The sequence below is a fragment of the Puma concolor genome, chromosome E3 (assembly GCF_028749965.1).
Source record: "Puma concolor isolate L17-30 chromosome E3, mPumCon1.1.hap2, whole genome shotgun sequence".
Taxonomy (NCBI): domain Eukaryota; kingdom Metazoa; phylum Chordata; class Mammalia; order Carnivora; family Felidae; genus Puma; species Puma concolor.
In genome coordinates, this window is record NC_141682.1 from 25,400,187 (window position 1) to 25,406,425 (window position 6,239).

Consider the following 6,239-nt stretch of genomic DNA (forward strand, 5'->3'; position numbering starts at 1 on the left):
AAACCAATGACCCCAATCTGTAGGCCAGGATCTACTTGTGATCTTGAACTCTAACATGAGAGATGTCAAGCACCACAGTCCCTTATCTGAGGTTTCCAGGATTTCCTGTGGAGAGGGTAGTGGGTAGCAGAATGGGAAATGATACTCTTTCAAAGTCTTTCACTTCCCCAAGCACCTGCCAGTTTTTATACTTGAGCGAAAAGAAATCTCTTCCTCACAAAATGTCAGCCGTCTCCTAGGTGTCAAGTGGTTTTCTCCCCCCATGAGGGATAGGGGTGTGTGTGGTGGGGGAGGCTATTAGAATAATGTTCTTAGCTTATCTGTGTCCCCTCACTTATTCCTTCCCAGGTCAGAGGAATGACTTCGACTGGCAGTTATGAAAAAATTGGGTATATGTGGTCGAACTTTTTGTCCTTGGGAGCAAGTCGCCCATAAGGAGCCCTCATTTCCTCTGTTCTTTCATGCTGGAAGTCTTATAGGGCAGGTGCCTCAGTCCTGTTTGGGACTGGATGGTTAAGTTTGTTCAATCGTGAGATCCAGTAAGAAGAGGAAGTTGCTTGCCCACAGATAAAAGCCATGTTCTCCAATATTCTCTGTAGCAGCAATAAAATAATATCATGGATCCTAATTATTCTTTCTTTCCCTCAGTTCAGAATAACAAGCAGGAAAGAGTGTGTCGGTTATTGTGACTCCTTACACACTCTAAACAATTTTAAAAAGAATGAAAATCTTAGGAATAAATACACTCTGACAGACTACAAAGTGAATGTAATAACCAACTGTATAAAAGGAAATTTTGATTAGACATAAAGGAGGAATTCCTCTATGTACTGGAAGAGACTTTTGGAAAACATTTGGAAATCTTCGTTAAGAACACTAAGAAAATTCATCTAGGATGATTTAGGATGGTATAACCCTAAACGGTCACTACAATCTTTGCTGTAAAGGATGATGCCTCAAAAAAGGAATCTCTAGATCATTTTTTTCTAGATCATCTTTTTTAGTTTATTTGAGAGCAAGAGTGAGAGAGAGAGAGCGAGAGCGTGCACACATGAGAGGGGGAGGGGCAGAGAGACAGGAGAGAGAGAATCCCAAGCAGGCTCAGCACTGGCAGTGCAGAGACCGATGTGGGGCTTCAACCCGTGAACTGTGAGATCATGACCTGAGCCGAAATCAAGAATCAGACGCTTAACCAGCTGAGCCACCCAGGAGCACCGAGATCATTTTATTCATCAGAAGCAGCTTTGCTTAATTGTTGACCTTGTTAGAATTAACTCAATAATAAAATTCCCCCCACCCCTCCCAAAAAATTTGTCTCTTTAGAGATGAGAAAACAGTGACAGTGAAGTTAAGGGACTTGTACAAAGCAAAGGACATCACTTTAAGACTAAAACCCAAATCTCCCTCTTCTGTAATCTGGCAAGAACTTCAGCCACTTAAGAATTTTAATCTTGTTGGGGCACCTGGGTGGCTCAGTCGGTTGAACATCCAACTTCGGCTCAGGTCATGATCTTGCATTTTGTGAGTTCAAGCCCTGTGTTGGGCTCTGTGCTGACAGCTCAGAGCCTGGAGCCTGCTTCAGATTTTGTGTCTCCCTCTCTCTCTCTGCCCCTCTCCTTCTCATGCTCTCTCTCAAGAATAACATTAAAAAAAAAAAGAATTTTAATCTTGTTAAGTAAAAAAAGGTATGCATAAGATATAGGTAATACTTCAATGAAGGGTTTTCTTGAAGGGAATATGCAACACTGAAACTCAAATCTCATGTGCAAAGCATTGACATGTGGGAAAAGATGTAGAAATGGCTATTCTACATTGGCTAAATATAAAAAGCCTAAGAAATCAAACCAAGTCATGGATGTTAAGTTGCTTCAAAACCTATAAAGCACTATATAAAATGAAAGATACTGCTATGAGTTCCAGTAACCAGAAGAAATTTGATCGTGGCACAGCAGAATTATGCAGTTTTGCCATGATATTCAACTGCCATTCAGTATTTTTTATTAACAGAAAACACTAAGGGTCCTTACTGAAGTGCCCCCCCCCCCCCCCCCGCCCCCATGTACTTCCTTCATACCTGTTTCATTAGGTCTTCAAAAGTTTGTGCAGAACCTACAGGATATCAGAACAAGCTCAGGACATGTTACCACATACAGATGAGAAAAGAAGGAATGTACTTTCTCTGTATTTGCACCAATACAATAAAAACAAACTAACAATTCTGCCAGTATGAAGCATGGCCCATAAACTTATAAGAGTACAGTTTATTAGTCAAGATTTTAGGAAATTATCCTATTCAGTTATTTATTGTTTTTGGATTATTTCATTTCCTTCTGTGGTACTTCAAGCAGAAACTGAGGAGTAGAGAAACTAGAATATGGTGATGAAAGACTAAATGAAGAAGAACAGTACAGGAGTAATGCAGAAATGCCAAGAGAGAAGACGAATTTCACTTGTGATAAGCCTGGCCATATTTTTTTTAACATTTATTATTAAAAAAATTTTTTTTAATGTTTGAGAGAGAGAGAGAGAGGCAGGCAGACAGACAGGCAGAGAGAGAGGGAGACACAGAATCCAAAGCAGGCTCCAGGCGCTGAGCTGTCAGCACAGAGCGCAATGCGGGGCTTGAACCCACCAACTGTGAGATCATGACATGAGCCGAAGTCGGACACTTAACTGACTGAACCACCCAGGTGCCCCTGGCCATTTTATTCTTGATACTGCCTTATACCCAAGAACACCCAATAAGGAAAATGTGTCAGTTCTCACAGTAACAAGTTCTGAGCTTTAATTTCAAAAAATCAACATGTTATTATAAATGAGAACAGCAATACAACAATATCTAAACTTTAATGAGCACTTATTGTGTGTTAGGCACTTTCCAAATGTTTTACATGGATTAAATCAATCATCATAATAATCCAATGAGGCAGGTACTACTAATATCCCTATTTTACAGAGGAAGAACTGTAAAGAGAGGCTAAGTAACTTGCCCCAAATCAAACAGCTAGTAAATGATGAAGTTTGGATTTGAATCCTGAAACTTTCTGTACTAGTTCATGGCAGTGGTTTTCAAATTATATCTGCAGAACCTTTCGGCTCTAGGATTCAACTTTCAAAATATATTTTGTTCACTTAAAAAACTGCAGTAAAAACATCACAGTCAAAATATGCTGTATTTAATGCACTGAGGGAATCAACACAATAACCTTTTGCTGCTAGGCTGTCACTTCTGTACAGATCTTAGAATAAAGCTGGTCCTGTCACCTCTGCGATCTTATTTGAACTTCCTGTAAATGTTTCATTGATTTGGAAGGTGGAATTCTGTCCAGATTAAAAAAAATTTTTTTGAGTAGATCTGTCTGCTCAAATAAAAGTGTACATTGAGTGTACAAACTCTCTATCAAACTTCAAGTGTATCTTACCACAACGCAAGAGCTCAAGAGTCAACAAAGGAACATCACATTTAAGTTCTGGGGGGCTTACTGTCTGATATATTTAAGGTGATAAACAGGGGTTAGATATGATTTTGAAAAAATTTCCTACCGTTCCTACTATCTCCTGTTCCAAGCTACAAAGTTTTTAATTGAAGGGTGAGATGGCAAGGGAAACTGTTAGGAGAAAGATCACCTCTCCCACCTGTTTTAGCCACACATCCCCACTGACACTCCGGACCTCGTGCCCACAATTTCCTGCCCTTCCACTTTGCCGTATCAATCACTCCCAGCCAGTCCTTCAATTCTGTTGGGTTCGCGATGCCACTGACCATATACCATCAACTGTTTCCTTTATTAACTTTTACTTTTTATCCAGCTGAGAATCCATGAACCAGCATTACAGGGACATTTTGGCTAATAGTTAAACACCTTTGTTCCTTTGTGATTTTGTTGCATTTCACTGGCAAACTCCAATCACGAAGGAAACATTCTATTGGTTTTCACCACTGACTGGTATCAAAGCAGCCGAGCACTGCCAGAGGTCAACAAGGCAGTTGGCTGATCGCACTGTATGTTCTTCACCACTGACTTCAGTGAGGCTTCCACAATGCTAGACAATCCTACTATGCCAGTGGTTGGCATGCTTTCTCTGCAATTATTTACCTATTTCAAACATTTTCTACTTCCTTCGATCAGCGGACTTCTGTCCCTCCCATCTCTGCAGCAACTCACAGCTGAAGACTTTGTCTACTGTTATGAAGGAGTTATTCCCATCCTGCACAGTTGAAAATCCATGCATAATTTTCTACTCCCCCAAAACTTAACTACTAATAGCCTGTCGACTGGAAGCCTTGCCAATAGCATAAATAGCTGATCAACACATGTTTTGTAGGTTATATGCATTATATACTGTATTCTTAGAATGAAGGAGGCTAGGGAAAAGAAAATGTTAAGATAATCATAAGACAAAATATTTACAGTATTTATTTAAAAAAAAAAAAAAAAAAGGTCCACGTATAAGTGGACCAGAGCAGCTCAAACCCATGTTGTTCAATGGCCAACTGTGTATCTTTCCCACGGACATTTAGTCTATTTTTTACATTGGGATTCACCTAAAAGCACGTTGCAGAAAGCATCTTCTCTGCTAGAACAGTGAAACCTCTTTGCCCCTAAGTATAAAAAGCCCCAAAGCCTCATAAACGGAGTCACTGCACATATAATTAGGATAAAAAAAAAAAAAACAGGTCATGAAGTGGATGTCACACATATAACTGTACAAACTGACACTAACATTTTCAGAAACAGCATATGTAGTTACATCAAATTCCAAACCATCCTATCCTTTCTTACACACCTCACAAGTTTAAAAACACTGAGATATAATCGATGTATAACATCTTGTACATAAGGAGTAGAACGTGCTCCTTTGATACATTTATATATTGCGAATTTACCACAGTAGCATTAGCTAACAGCTCAGTCACATCATAATCATCATGCATGTTTTACCATTAAGAGCTCTGCTAGAACTGTAGAGGCAAGAAAAGGAGAATTTTTTAGTGTGTTATTTTAATAACCCGTAAATCTGACAGCATGATTTTGTGTTACTAGATCTAGATGGAGGAGAGGAGGCAGGGAGGAGGGAGCAACAAATGTCCCAGCTACAGCTTTCTTTTTTTTTAAGAGCTAAATATACTGCAGGATAAATACAGACCCGTAAGTAATACTTAAGAAGTAACTTTGACAGCACAGTGATACATTTTTATAACAAATTATTCACGGAGGGAGTCTGACAGTCCCAACCCCCCTATATTCCCTTCACCTGCACTGAACGAGCAGTTAGAAAACAGGCTCATTCCTTCATTCCAGTCAGCTCTCCTGACAGCTGTTACGTTAATTACAGGGCTGGTCTCACAGGTCTGGGTGAGTGTGAGTGTGTACAGGTACGTATGTGCGATGACGGCCCAAGCTGAGAAAAATCCTGCACCCGGGATCCCCTTCAGAAAGATGCCTACTTCTCTCCGGAGGGCACCACCTTGTCGCTGCTGCCTCCAGCTCGGTGGTGTTCCAGCGGGCACCGCTGCTGCTGCTGGGCTGCCTGCAACTCTAATGTGTTATTTAATTTTGTAACTACTATTAAGATCTCTAAAGCGTTTTTGTGATGCGCTGGAATGAAAGATGCTCCATAAAATGAAGTTTATTATTAGTATTATTATAGCTCCCGGGCCTAAAATAAAGCAAAATTATAACCACACAGACTTCAAAGGGAAAATCGGAAGCCACATGCGTCTTAAACACAGCCGAGCGGGCAGGGGATGGGCGAGGGCGCGGGGAGGGGGACCCGCACGCAGCACACCAGCTCCTCCAGCGCATTAACCCTGCCTGGTCGGGCCACCGGGCACCCGGCCGCAGCTCCCTCCCTCGGGGGACCGGGGCCGGACCTGACTCCCGTCGCAGCTCTCCGGTGGTCCTCGCACTGCCCCACGGGCTACCTCGCTCCCAGCCCCGGCTCCCCGCCTCGTTTCTAATTCCTGCCCAGGCGCCTCAGTTTTCTCCACAGCGGTTTCTTCCCGTCTCCCACCTGGACTCCCCTACCCCCGCCCCCAATCCAGGACGAAGCTCGTTCCTCCTTGGTCCCTCAGGTCCGGCGACCGTCTCCCCGCCACCCCCCCCTTCTCCGTCCGGGACCCGCCAGCCCAGCCCAGGTCTCCTCGCCCTTCGGCCACTTTTCGCTCAGCCCGGGGCGCCGCTCCCCTCAGCCCGGGGTCCCGCTCGCGCCCGCGCGTCCTCCTCTCCATTCCCTCT

The 6,239-nt window shown here is 42.7% G+C and overlaps 1 protein-coding gene across 1 annotated transcript in view; it reads right to left on the reverse strand.

Annotated features, from left to right (window-relative positions):
• The window catches only part of MOSMO (modulator of smoothened), a 64,785-nt gene that overhangs the window by 58,209 nt on the left and 337 nt on the right, over positions 1–6,239 (reverse strand). The window lies entirely within an intron of this gene.